Here is a 13,703-nt window from a genome sequence, read left to right on the forward strand (position 1 = left end):
AAAAATGGATAGAAAGACAGTGCTGGTGGAGTGGAATTGCTTTTGCAAACTCCAAGTACTTCAAAGATGCAGGCGCTCCTACAGGACTTCTTTTCTTTATAAGAGTCTTTACTGTCTCTCCAATATAGTTTCTTTTTTTTAATTATTTATTTCTTTTAGCTCAAGCAAATTTGTTGGGTTTATATCACTTACCACCATGAACTCCTAGCAAAAATGAGTTGGACCACATGCTCTCAGAACACTCTAGTGTTCTATTGTGTCTATTTATGTTTTTGCTATATAAAGCAACTAAAATAAAATACTGTAAGAAGAGCTACAAGGGCAGCTAGGATGGAACTTTAATCTGATTCTGTGAAATATTAGTGCAAAAACAAATAATTGTTGAATTAGAAAAAATTGTTGAATTAGTAGTTAAAAGATGATTGATTTAATAATGCTTTGAAACTAAAATAAACTTAAATTTCCTTATATACAGTTATAAGTTTTGAAGTATTATGGTTCTATAAATTATTTTTCTTACAATAAAATTATAAACTATAATATTTGACTTTTGCTATCATGTAGTTTGTTATTATCATTTTGTAGGTACAAATAAATGGGTCCTAAAATAAATACAATAGCCTATATCATGGCTAGTGTGTGACAATCTTCACAATTTTATACTCAGTGTATGTGTAATTTTATACTCAGGACAAAAATTAGGACAAAAGAGATAAACAAAAGAATAATAATGTATTAAATTATATTCAGTTACTTGTGTTTAAAACGTCACCACTTATATTTATTTAGTGCTTCCTTTATGTTTGTTTGTGCATTGAGCAATAAGGCTTATAAAATTAAAACTCTAATCATTATGAAATATAATTTGTACCTTCTTATGTTTATGTTTGGTCAGCAGAAAGTAAGCCAATAGGAAAGGTCCGAATAAGCCAGGTGATGTGACCTTCCAGAATACAGACTTGATTCTTAGGTTTTACACATCTGTCCTGAGCCACAACTGCCATCCATCAAAATTTAATATTTTCTTATATTAGAAAAATTGAATATTGATGTAAATTAATCTTATAAAATTTCATCTGGATAATTTTCTTCTAAAATACTTTATAAAAAATAAAAATCTTTGAGAAATAAGGATAACATACTAAAAAAAGACCTGTAACAGAACTGTAACTTTTTAGTTCTAATACAAAAATAAGCTTTTGTCTTAGAACTGCAGTAAACTGTACATCAGATAAGAATCTGTGAAATGAGGAAAGCCTATCTTTTGTATTTCCAGTAAAAAATTTTCCTCCTTTAAGACATATCAAGATGGAGCAGTTCATATGGAACTTCCCTCAAACAAAACTAAGGACTACTTTAATATTTTTATTTTAGTAACTCCAAAAATATCATGTTTTATTTCATTTTTCCTAAAAATCTTCACATTAAATTATAACTCAGACTATGGTCAGACTTTCCAATAAAACTCCTCTTACCTACATTCAAGCCATCAACATCTCATACCTGAATTATTTCAGCTGGTAGTTCAGTATCCATACCTGGCCAAACTCTCTTGTTCTCATCTGGACAGCCTATCTCCTAATTTTTAGTTCTACATATATTATCCGGGGGGAGCTCTTTTAAAAATTATCCCCGCCTCTTGGTCTTCCTGGTTTAGCCATTGAATTAGTAACCCTTGTGGTCTATAAAGTCTAAACAGAAGTTACCTCTCTTAGTTTTGGGTATTAGATCTCGTTCATTGGGTGGTCTGCCATTTCTTCGAACTGTGGTATAAACACACCATGCTTACAATGCAGGACTTGCACTTTCACTCCCTCATTCTGAGATGCCCTGCGCTGTGTTCACACACCCTGCTTATCATTTCCTTTAGACATCTGCATCAGTGTCTCTACTCAATGACATTGAAGGGCTATTTTGTGTAGAAATAGTGCTGCTCCTTTACAGTAGTTCACTTTCCCATAGCAAGCACCACCAGCTAGCAAGGTGAACTTTTGTTTCCTTACGATCTCCATTCAGTATAAGTGATAGGAGGGCAAGGTTGTTATTTTGTTTGCTGTCATATCTTTGGAAATAAGTAAAAGCTCAAAAACATGTCTACAGAATAAACTAATAAATGAGGAAAAATAAAATAGCAGCATTTTGATTTATACTGAAGTATTTAAATACATCTATTTCTAAAAATTGTCATTACTTTAACCAGTTTCATTTCAAAGGTAGTAGCTTTGGTTGTCAGTAAATTTTATAAATTCTACAATTGAACGTGCATGTGTGATATAAGGAGAATGTAATACATGTTTGTACTTCTTAAAAGTTAGCAAACTTAAGACATCCTTCCCAATTTGAAAATTTAGATGATAATGTCTAACATTGATTTCACTCTGGCAGTAGTTTCTTTCTTTTTTTGTATTTAGGACAGGATGTATAGGATGTACAGCGTCTTACTGGGTAAATCGGACTCATAGTGATTCTCCTCTTTACAGCCTCCCAGGTGCTGGGATTACAGGTGTGCACCACCACACCCAGTGTCAATCACTGTCTCAGCGCGCCCCCGGGAACGGGGCCAGCGGGACAGGCCCAGGGATCAAACTCCCGGCTCCTGCGTGTGCCTAGGCAGTCACATTAATCCACTGAGCTATTTGACTGGCCCAACTCTTACAATAGTTTCTGAAGGAGAAAATCTACTTAACCTATTTTCACATTCCTGGTTCTCTAAAATCATGGCACATGACTTTATGCTATTTTTAAGCTGCTAGCTTTTGGCAGTACCCCTATACAACAATGACTAATATTAATTAGATGATATTGCATGAATTTATGTGTACATAAAACTTGAAATATGCATGATGTTTCCAAAAGATATTTACATATGTTGAGCAGAACAGAGTTATCATTGCTAAAATAGCTGGGATTACATGAGTGCGCTATCATTCTGAGGTAAGCCAAAACTTTTAAAACTTTTTAACATTTAAAAAAAAAAATATTATGTCACAAAAATGTGTGCAAAAGTTCAACACATTTTGCTTTGTTTATTGTGCTCAATTGGTTTCCAAGGACTCTCTTATTGTTTCTAAAAGGAGCCTTTTCTATGTGGAACTTTCCACTTCCTTTTCCTCTGTCGCCTTTTGGATAGCTTGCTCTGTTTATTTTTGGGTTTGGAATTCTCCACACCCACAATCTCTCACCTAACTTTATGACTTTTTTCCATTGTCACTCAGTATCGTTTTCCTTTGATGTGCTGAATCCCCCCACAATGACATATGAACCTTTCCTTTTTGGTTTTATTCAACTGAGATCTGTATTCCAAAGATATAACACACGTATCACCCAGGTTTTCAAGGTTGCTATTTTATTTCATCAAGATTAGCCCACTTACACTATAACACAATAACAAATCGTTTGTATTTACTCAAAATCAAAATTTATCATGGAAAAACAGTTGGCTACAGCTGAGGTTAAGCCAATGTAATCCACAGAACCAACATTATTAACTTAGAATTTCTGATTCCATAACAACAACAAATAAGGGGACTCTAGGAAGTGAAACACTGTTTAGTTTCAGCAAGTGAGAACTGAAAAGGCGTTTTAGTCTTACTATTTTAGAATAGTTTCATTTTAGAAGGAAAGTTAGTACTGAGCCCTTTCCCAGTATTGGTGGATTACATTAAACATTAAGTGATTAAATGTTCATGTAACCTGGATCAAACTTTTAATTTTTCTACATTTGTGAAAGAAAATCACTGCATCCCTTCCCCTTAATCATTTAATAATATACATTTTGGTCTATAATCTGAAGTTTAATTATGTATCTTCAATATAAAACAATTCAAACTATTATTTGTCGTGGAACTCTTTGCCATTGCATATAAGGAGGAAAAATAGATAGGGGGAGCAATGTAATTGTTTATAAAATCTCAAACAATAAATAATTTTTGTTCAAGTTATTTGCAACACAGATATTAGCCTTTATGTAGCACTTTTAATTTAAATTATTGAGGCCGGAGAGATGGCTCAGTGAAATAAGTGGAAAATGTGATTTTATACACATATAAATGTTAGTTTGAGCTAAATTAAAATGCAAATTTTAAAAATTGAAAAATGGTTCAATAGCAGTAAATTTATATCGACTATCCTAACAGGACTCTGATTTCCAATAATTCTTTGAAGATACTTTAGTCTACATATTCACTAGAAACTAGTATTTGCTCTCCAAAGTGTTCTGAAACTCATTAAACACATTTTTCCTAGGAGAAGTTTTAATCCTTTCCAAATTCAATTATGCCTGTGTTTCATAAGCTCACCAGAATTTTGACAACACAATTTTATGACTAGCACCAACTAGAATCCCTCTTGCTCCCAGGTGGGTGTGCCACTTCAGTTGGCTCACGCTTGTGCTTTATGTGTCTACAACCATCTACAAGCACATCACCCACCTTTTAGAGCCAGGACCTACATTTTATTGTTATCAGTGAAGTGTGTGATCAAATAGATTAAAGTTGACATGCTGAAATATAGAGTTTATTTGAGCAGACAATAAAAGGACCCAGGATGTTTTTACCGTCTCAGTCAAATGACTTATTTAATTATCTTAAGATTGAAACTGTCCTACCAATTGGGTTTGAAACTATCTCATTGCTATTTGTTTCTCAATAAAATTATGGGGAAAAAAAGAAAAGAAAAGAAAAGATTAGAAATTTAAAATGCATATTTAAGCCAAATGAAAAAGAAACTGATTTCTACATAACCTATCTCCATGAATATTCTTATTTTGTTCTTCTAGGTGGTTTCCTACATTGTCTTTACATAAATCAACAGATACCCGTGCATCAGAGCTCCCATATGTGCGTAAATACACATACGTAGTTGCATAGAGAAAAATGTAGTGGATGGCCTATGAATAGTTTGCTTTTCTAAGTTCTTGTTGCTGTAGTGGTCTCTATCAGACTCTAGCTATGACTATTTTAAAGATAAACGTTGGCTATCAACAATTCTTTCACATGTTTTTTTTTTTTTTTTTTTTTGAGATTGAGTGCTTCTGTATCTATTGTCTAAGCAAATATTTGCTTCAACTCAGGTAAAGTCAAATATCATGTCAGTGAAATTTGGTGTATTGTTTTAAAAGCAAAATAGGAATTACCTAATTATTTAATTCAATAAAGTAATACCAAAAAATGTAAATATCTGGCTAATTTAATTATTTCAAATTAATTACATTAATTAATCTGAGAAACTAATAGGTGAAACTACAATTAAATTTGAACCAGCAAAAGAGTATTCCCCAGAAAATTTTATGAAGATCTAGTTTGGTAGACCTTTAAGGTGTCATAGAAGGATAAAGAGTTCAGTAATCAAACAAATTTGAACACATATATCTTAAGTGACTAAATTGCTTTTTCTCTCATTGCTGAAACAAAATACCTGTCCTCCAAAGTTGAAGAGGGAAAGGTTGATTTAGCTCACAGTTTGTAGAAGGTTTAGTCCTTAATCACCTGGGTCTAAGGCAGGGTGACTTGGCAGAGGACACCAGAGAGGAAAATAATTCATAGCTGCAGAAGTCAGGAAAAACACATAAGTGATGGGCAGAGCTAGCTGAGGCTGCCCTGAAGATAGCCAACCAATGACAGAGAGGACAAGAGTCTTTCTGTCCCTTATGTTGTATGCAGGCTACCTGCCCTAGGGTGGGTATAGCACTCATACTCTTAGTCCTAGCCAGAGCTATGCCAAACCAAGCATTGATTGATTTACTAATCACACACCTTCAATCTCAGCATTCCATGCTCCAGATCCAGCCAATTCTAAAAGTCCTATGACCTCATAAGGCTTAGAAGGTACATCAAGACACCCTCAATACATTCACCCTGGTTACGTATGTTTTGTATGCATTTGTGTTGGTTTTCTGCCACATGGAAAAGAAAACGCCTGACATTATCAGCTTGTAGGGAAGAGATGTTGATTTTGGCTAATAGTTTCAGAGACGTCAGCCCATGGTTGCTTGGCTATCAGAGGAGGCTGTGAGTGCCAGAGCAGTTGGGAAGCCAAAAAGAGCAGAAGAAGTTCCAGAGTGCAAAAGTGTCACCTTCAAGGCATGCTCTTGATGATGTAACATGCTTCTAGTAGGCCCTACCTCTTGAAGTTCCCCCATGTATAATTGACATCATGGGCCAGAGTACAACCCTTCAACATCCGGGCTGCTGGAGACCTGTGATTGATGTCCAAGATATAGCAGTGCTCCAGGATCACATCTTTTCAGAGTTTTCATTGTGCTAATATCCATTTTAAATGTTGACCAGAGGAAAGGATACTATGTTTATGAAAGTATTTGTCTATGAAGACCCTTATGTACTTTCTTTGGAAGATATAACTTTGTATTTCAATGAAAAATTCCTGACAGATGCTTCTGCAAAAATATTCCACAATATTCTAGTTGAATGCATACTGTGTTATTTCTTGTAGGAGATTTTATCCAGTGGTCAATGTAGAAAAACTGTAACTCATTCATAAACTCTAACATTATTGCTCATATAACTTTACAGGCTTTAAATTTATTATCTTTCCCTCACCTTCATCTGCAGCCTCCAAAGCATTTTGACGTTAATTTCAGAAATCTTTCCATTTATCATCTCTTTTATCCTAATTCTTTCAGTTCCTAAAATGATTGAACAAATTATCAATTTCTGCACATTGCCATCAATATTTGAAGTCCTTTTTCTCTCTCTTTGTCTCTGAAAGAGAGAGAGAGAGAGAGAGAGAGAGAGAGAGAGAGAGAGAGAGCTGTCCCCAGCTGTTTTATTTGTTACAGTGTTTCCTTCTAAGTTGCTCAGACAGGACTTGAACTTGTAATTGTCCTTCAGGTCTCACCAAAGTCTGATGTTCACACTCTTGAGCCATTACTCTGGTTTACTTCTTTCATTGAGCCACCCTGAGTTTGTTTATATGTATATAACTAACTGGAACTCCAGGTTATCGTGTCATGATATGCTTGCTATAGTTATAAAATATCTCAGAATCTACAGCTCTTCTACTCTTTCTGCTCATTTTCCAAATGAGAGTTATAAAAACAGAAAACTTACTTCACAGTCACCCTGCGTCCACCTTTCGAAGTAGAAAACATTACTGACAAATCCTTCAAAGCTATACTACTGCAATTCCCAATCACTTTCTGCTTTACATCCTCCCCAAGCCCCAGGGCTCTACAATCTTTGTGCACAGTGGTCACTGATAACACCACCAGCAATTGTGGACTTAAAGCATCTGTGTTTTCCCATTTCCCAAAAGTGTTTATTCCACTTTAAAGCAAAGAAAATGAGTTTGTCCCCTAAATTCACAGGCTTCTAAGTCATTTTCTATTTAATTTCATTTTCCAAAATGTAAAATTACATTTTATTCAAGACTAGTCCTCTAGGGGAGATGGCTCAGTGGAATAAGTGTTTCCCTGGCAAACGCACAGGCCTGAGTTCAATCCCTGGTTCCACCAAAAAAAAAAAAAAAAGACTAGTCCTCTTGTGCGTTTTGCATCTCATTGTTTCTTACTCCTTCCAGAAATCTCATGTCTCATCTGCCTTCAACTGTATCTTCAACTCTTCATAGCATTTTTCTTTCAGTTCAAAATGTTCATCGGTTTCCCCGAATGTAAAATATCAAGTTCCTTCAGTGCATTTTCTTTCTTCTGCAGCTCCCAGACCACTTCTTTTCCAGAAAGGAGTTCATAGGAGCCAGTCCTCCTCTGCCAACATCCATTCTTTCAGTCGGTTGTCATGTGATTCTCGCGGTGTTCCTGAAAGCGATTGTGCAGCCCACGGGTAACTTATCAGCAAACCTGAAACCTCCTTTCAGCCCTCATCCTGATTGTGCCTGAACAGTGGGCTCACTGAGGATCCTTTCATTTGCGACTTTTCTCTGCGTCGACCTTTAGGGTCTTTCAGTATTCAGTTCTTTCCTCTTACCTGGGGTCACCCCTCTGCCTCCTTTACTGACTCGGAATTCTATGGCGCGTATTCCTTACTTTACCAAGTGGTGATCTCATTCATGTCCCTGGCTGCAAATTTCATCCTCCACAGCAGTGCTTCTCAACACTAGCTGCACACTGGAGGATGGAAGAAACATGGATGAGTTGATCCAAATCCAGTTATTCTGATTTAATTGATCTGAGAGTAGCCTAGATATTGAAATCATTTTAATCTTCTTTGAGCCATTCTATTGAGCAGGCAGGGGTAAGCCTAGCTTAATTCTGGGATTTTATCTTAATTACAATTGTTTTTTCTCTCCTAACAAGTTCTTAAAGTCAGTAATTCATAATCTTTAATGTTTTATTACTTCTTGCTTGTGCTAAGTGCAAATAAGTTTAAAATATATTTTGCCTTCCTCCCTGATAATGCAAATTTTCAAATACTTTTCTAAGCATAATATTGTTGACTAACTCTCATACCTTTGTTGCCCTTTAATCTCTCACTGCCTCCTGACTAGACTTCTACAGTACCATGTTTTCAGAATAGCCTTCCAGGAAACTATTCTCAGAAACAGTTTGATCATATAATTGTCAATTTATTGCAACTAAACTTCAATACCAGTTCATGAAAATGTATTTCTCGCTTTTTTCAGCTACCTCTCCTTTATTCAAATTAAGCTTCCTGGACATTTTGCTCAATTATTGATCTTTGCATTTCTTTGCTTGTGCAGTTTTGTAGGCTTTTTTTTTTTTTTTCAAATTATAACCTTCTAAATCTGCTAGGGTCTAATATAAGATCTTTGACATCATGTGTTTAGCTTTAAATCTGATTGTATCAGCATGGGAATTTTGCTTCTCCTCTGTTGGCCTGTTTTTCATTTGTTTGTTTAAATCTATAAAGTTGAGATGATAGCATCTCTCTCCTGGAATTGTGAAACTGAAGTGAGATAGCAACCGCAAAGTCCTTACCTAAATAATATTAGACTCTCTTCCTATTTTATTTTCCCTTCCACAGAAACCTTCTTTACATGTCTGTCATGTTACTTTTTATTCTCGACACTCCATTCTTTCATAGTTGTGTACATTGCCTCTTCATCAAACTCTTGAAAAATATTCTCCTGTCATGAATCATGATTTTTTTATTCCCATGGCAATATTTTCTATATTTTTAGGTTTTATCAAATATTTGCTCAGTACATTTTGCTAAGTAAACCATGAAATGTTTCACTGAAGTATAAGCCCAAAGCTTGGAAGCTTAAACTGTGATATATTTAATGATTTATGGGTGAAAACCAAATCTGTGTAACTTTTAATATTTGAAAGAAAAACAGGAAGAAAAGAAAAAAATTAGTGATGAATAATTAAAGTGATTTCTGAAAATTAAAGGCATATGTAAATTCAGACATTCTTGTGAAAAAAAGAGAGGAGCCATTTTCTTCTCTACTTACAAAACTAATAACATGAACATTTTAGGAAAAGATATACTGATTTAGTTTAGCTTTAGTGTTTATAAAATGTAATTAATTTTGCTTTTACCTGTAAGTTTTTTGTAGTCCTTCGAAGAAGTACTGCATTTGAAGGGAGAACATAGGGCAATGTTGGGCTCAGTGATAGGGCGCTTGATAGCATGCATGAAGCTCTGAGCTCAATTCATTGCCCTGAAAAAATTAATGATAAAAATAAAGTAGAATCATTATATATGCAATAACTATTGTATGATGTGCTTTTTCCTAGACTAAGCATATTCTAGTTATCAATACATATTTTTTCAGTGTCACTTCTTTTTAGCTTCATCAAAGCATACAGAGGCCAGATATTGATCATTGAATATAAAAACATATCAATTGAAGTACATCTGTTCCTAATGGAAAAGAAGTTTAAATTAAGTATTGTTCCTCTTTGAAACACATAATTACAGCTAAACACACAAAGAGAATCTTTTCTTCAAGCACATCCCATTCCCTTTATCAAGACATCCGTGAATATTAGTTCTAGGACAAGAAATACGAAGAATTTGCAGGACTCTCTCCACCAGTTTGGGAAGAACCTCTCCCCATTTGAAATCTGGGGCCCAGGGTAAGTGCCCACAACTATGGCACTCAGAAGAATGAACCAGGAAGAGCTGGCTAGCCTGAGCTACCTAGTGAGTAAGTAGTCTGCTTGAGTAGGTAGAGAGTCCATGTCTCATCATGATGAATGAATGCATGCATGCATGCATGAATGAATGAATGAATCAATGAATCAATGAGTAAATGAGTGAATGAATGAATGTTTTAGCTCCAAATTCAGCATAGGTCATTCATAAAGCAGGAGAATTTGGAGACTGCTTGGCTCAAGAGACTTATAGCCACTAGGCCAACAACAGTACAATATTTTGGAGAAAGTATGAATATCAAAGTTATGAATGTGTTTTGCACCATGCCTTTGGCATGCAAGGCTGCTGAGGACAGAACACCTCCTACAGTGGGTGAGTTCAGAACACTTAGTAATCTATTGTGGGAAGCTGCCAGAAAAAAATATACAAATCCTTTCGATTAGAAAGACTTTGGGTGTTTTGAGCTCTTCAAACTGTTGTTGTGGTGGTTGTTTTGGTCACTGAGACAGTGTCTCACGATAGAGTTCAGACTAGCCTCAAAATCACAATTCTCCTGTCAGCATCCTGAGCTCTAGGATTTCAAGTGTGTACCACCATACCGTGCATGACCTCCTGACTAGCACAATCACAGACCATTTCACCACATAGTCAAAAGTAGCAGACATCCCATAGATAAAGGAGAAGTTTGTCCTGCATGCTACCCAGGCTTCTTGAGCTCTGTGATCAAACAATGCTTGGATACCACATCACGTCGGGGGGAATTTCATTCTATTCACACATAAAAGAAGGTAGCAGTGTCAGAGGAAAAGCAGTATGCAGGTTGCCAATAAGTTTTCATATTTGTTTTCATAGGATTTACTATGCATGCTACTTCCAGCTCTCCCTCCCCGCCATCTCTTTGCTAAATAACCTACCTGATTTACAGGGCTATTCACCCTCAGCTTCCTCACCCTTGTCTAGAGTTGTATCACTAACTTTCAAATTAAGTTCCAAGATGTCTTTATTATAATTACCGTACAGTCAACTCTCAGTTATCTGTGATAATGGATTCCTGGGAGAGCTTGAACAAACAAATTGGTTCAGAGCTTTGTCACCCAGCATGAACTCTCCCATGCTGTCCCTTGGGAGTGGCAGGAAAGGCAGGATGAGGGAAACCAGCAGGCTTGCTCTGCAGTGACTCACACTCCGTAGTGGCTTCAGCGAAGGACTCTGGAAAATACCATGTCACTCTCCTCTTGAGGGGGAAAGAGTGACGAGACTGAAGGTCTCTACATTAAACGCTAAGTGAAAAAGTTATAAAAAGTCTCATCTTTTACACCCATTACAAATTTCAAGAGAATAATGCAGCGTTTCCCTGAGGAAACACTAGTAAGAGTGTGAACTGCTAGCTAAGGCAGCTGTTTACTTAAATGAGAGCTGGGTTTTCAATGAAATGCCCACACGTCCCAGGCAGCCTGGGCTATACAATATACTCACTGTTTCAAAACACCAGACAAAAAACAAAGTCCTTTGAAATCAATGTCACATATGGAATTATACTTCTAATTGTTTGTCCAACATGAATAACACTCAAAATTATTGCTTTGCTGCTCCTGTGGAAACTGCTGGTAATTTTTTCATAGTGTATAACAGAAAATATGAAGGGTCAGAAGGTCCATGTTTTCTAATTGCACAATTGGTTGGCAAATGACTTACATAACTTGACGCTAATCAATATGATAAGTACTTGTCAAGTATTGGCATCCTTCTGTTGACAGGGAATGAGAAGCAACATGCATGGAGATAAGCTAGACACTGCAGTTGCTCACGTGTTCTTTCTGTGCACAGCACTGTGAGATACAGAGCCGTGCCACTCCTGCTCCAGCCCTTCCAGAGGTGTGCAACAATTTCTATCAGCTCTGCGGCCATTTTTTTTTTTCCAGAGAAGAGAAATGACATTAGGGAAAATATGACAGGAAACCTACAGTTACCTAGATTATTTTTGGAGGGGCGTGGATAGTTAGTGCAGGAAGCAATGTATAAACCCAAAGCACTCTAAGGAGTCCATTTTCCCATTAATAGTACACATAAAAAGGCCACTCTGTGATAAGCATTAGAAATTGAAATTTCAGTAAAGATTCTACTATTATTTATGCATAAAATTTCGCTGGGTAGAATTCTTTTCACTGTTTTGCAATTTGATATGGACTACATGAATACTTAAATTCTTCCCAGTTTCAAGGGATAAAACACGAATAAAGGGTGAAACTCTTAAAATAACTATATTGAGGTGAAAAGGTAATGTGCTGTGGAGATACCAGCCCTGAGGGCTTGATGCAATAAGAATTTCTTGATGAAATTTATGGAGTCCAATTGTCACCATGGTTGTCTGGTTAACAATTCTAGAGACTTTAACTGTTAACTGTCCCAAAATGCAAAAGAAAAGAGGAGAAAGCATCCAGCCAGGATGATTTCCATATTTGATTTCTATATTTGATAGCTAAGAACAGATTTCCTGGGAAGACTATACCCACTTTTTTTTTTTTTTTTTCATTTCTTTGACAAGTACATTCCTGTTCAAACTATCTCAAAAGATTTCCCTGGCATTGTATGTAAAAACTCATTACTCATCAAGGAGAAAACCATATATTCTTCAAGCCTCATTTAATTTGTATCTACAAGGAATGATGAAAACAAGCCCAGTCTCTCATTATGTACTTAAGATAGTGGGGTAAAGAGGAGAAACAGTGACCACCCAGGAACCTACTAATGGTTGTGTTAAGTGCAATAAGGTGGAGATGGAAAGTTACAGGGCCAGTTCCAACAGTTTCCATGGTGATGGAGTCCTCAACAAAGTGCACTCAAAGTTTACATAATGAGACATGACTGCATCGAGGCCTTCGGTATCTAATTCATATCACATACTCTAATTATAGTATTGTATACGGAAAGCTGCTTGTTGTTTGTGTATTTACAAAAAGCTGGAAATTTTTATAATTGAAGGATCAGCAATTTTATCATTTTACAGTAATTTAGTTCTACTCAATCATTGTAACTAATGCTTCTTTACATGAGCTATAATAACATATAATATTCTTAATGTAAAGTAAAATTATTCAGCCTCTCTTCATAATAAAGTGCACCTCCGTATATTTGTAAAAAGCAAGCAAACAAAAACAGAACAAAAAAACTCCCAACCTAAATTGCAAGTATAATTTTGTACTAAGTAACTAAGATTTGGTCACTTGTAGCAGTCAGTCTGCCAATAAATCTCAGGCTGAATACTGCTCAGATGTGTCCGAAGCAGCAAATATTGAGCTACAATGAATTGATTATCTTTGGTGATCATTTTTATGTCTCTGTATAAACACTGGCTGGCCATGTTCTTGTTTTATGGATTCCCTTCTTTTGCTGGTGCATGGTGCTGTCCAACTTGAAAATTGTTTCTTTGCTCAGATAAATTGTATTAAATTTCATTTCTCTGGAGTTTTTCTTCTAATATTAGGAATGGTATTTTTATCACATATGTCTGCAATTTTGATTGCTAAAATAGTCTTTTGAAAACTGTAGTACTGGGGCCGAGGGGACAGTTCAGTAGAATAAGCATTTGCCTGGCAAGTGCAAGATCTTGAGTTAAAAAAAAAAAATTGTAGTACTAAGGTAAAGGTCAGATGTTTTCATTCAACT

The sequence above is a fragment of the Octodon degus genome, unplaced genomic scaffold (genome assembly GCF_000260255.1).
Source record: "Octodon degus isolate 3935 unplaced genomic scaffold, OctDeg1.0 scaffold00004, whole genome shotgun sequence".
Taxonomy (NCBI): Eukaryota; Metazoa; Chordata; class Mammalia; order Rodentia; family Octodontidae; genus Octodon; species Octodon degus.